Source organism: Formica exsecta, unplaced genomic scaffold (genome assembly GCF_003651465.1).
Source record: "Formica exsecta isolate Colony F162 unplaced genomic scaffold, ASM365146v1 scaffold201, whole genome shotgun sequence".
Lineage (NCBI taxonomy): Eukaryota > Metazoa > Arthropoda > Insecta > Hymenoptera > Formicidae > Formica > Formica exsecta.
Genome location: NW_021849308.1, coordinates 1,359,167 through 1,360,432, shown reverse-complemented (window position 1 = coordinate 1,360,432; position 1,266 = coordinate 1,359,167). Strand labels below are relative to the sequence as shown.

At 34.0% G+C, this 1,266-nt stretch overlaps 1 protein-coding gene across 9 annotated transcripts in view; it reads left to right on the top strand.

Moving 5' to 3' along the window:
* The window catches only part of LOC115234691 (longitudinals lacking protein-like), a 272,992-nt gene that overhangs the window by 191,866 nt on the left and 79,860 nt on the right, over positions 1–1,266 (top strand). The window lies entirely within an intron of this gene.

Sequence of the window (1,266 nt, the reverse complement as noted above, 5' to 3'; positions counted from 1 at the left end):
AAGAGAGATACTAAGAAAAAGAATAACGTCGAAAATCGACATATGTCCGGCCATAGGACGCGCATTAGTATTTTTGATATCAGTATTTGCGAATCAGCGTTCGCGTCTCTACCTGCCTGCCTGCGAGATGTGATGCAGAATATACTCGTTACATCTCTACCCATAGTTCTTAATCATGATCTTTATCATGAATTCCGATCCAATCTGGCGACTCTCCGCCACCATGGAATCGATCGGCCGAGATCGATTTCATTATTCCGAGACTCTTGTTACCGAATTTTTACCGCTTAATATTTAAGTACACATTTTACACGGTTTCTCGCTAACTTTTCCGTCTCTCTTTTTAGTCCTCGTTTAAGGTTTTAGCGTATTAAGCAAGGAGGGGGCGATCGGGAGAATTATTATGGAATTATTCGAAAAGATTTTTGATTGAAATTATTTGTTTTGTCAGTCATTCTATTATATTATTGATACACTTGGTTAGTATCTGAGAATGATTAAACAATTTTCGAAAAGTTAATTTCGATCGAAACGCGGCTGCGATCTTCACGCCGTAATTAAAGAACCATAATCGCATGCCGTTCCCCTTCGTTGCATTTTGATATTTTCGATATTTAATGTTCTGTCCCCTTCTTTTTCTTTTCTTTTTATTTGGCAAGGTTTATCAAGCGGAATAAGAATATCTATTGCACGCGCAATTATTATCATTAATATTATAATTATAATAATTATTAATATTATCAATAAAGAGGTACTCTTTATTGCGGGTTATTTTCTAAAATTCGATGTGTTCATTTATTTTTCACCCAAGACTCACCTTTCATTCTTTTTTAGCAATAATTCTTTGTTAGCAATAATAATCTTATGTATTACTTATATTAAAGAATCCTTTTTGTTATTGACAATGTTATCGTGCAGCGAGATATATTCAAAAAAATAACAGTTTAAAATTTCTTACAAGAAATTTTTTCTTTGTTGAATAATTCTTTTTTTGAAAAAAAAATATATATATATATTTTTAAAAAGTATATACGAAAGAAGAAAAAAGGTTTTGGTGGTCGCCTTCTCTTTCCTCCTTCTTAATAAACAAATCAGCATGCACGAAACCACATACAATTAGGATACTTTAGTTAACTGCGAAAGGAAGGAATCTATTTCATTTTTGCAAATGTCGGGCTTCTCCCCAACATTTGTCTAAGGCCGGGGGTGTTACGTCCTGGTGACTCCACGATTCCTTCCTTCCACGAAGTTGCGGCAATGATAATC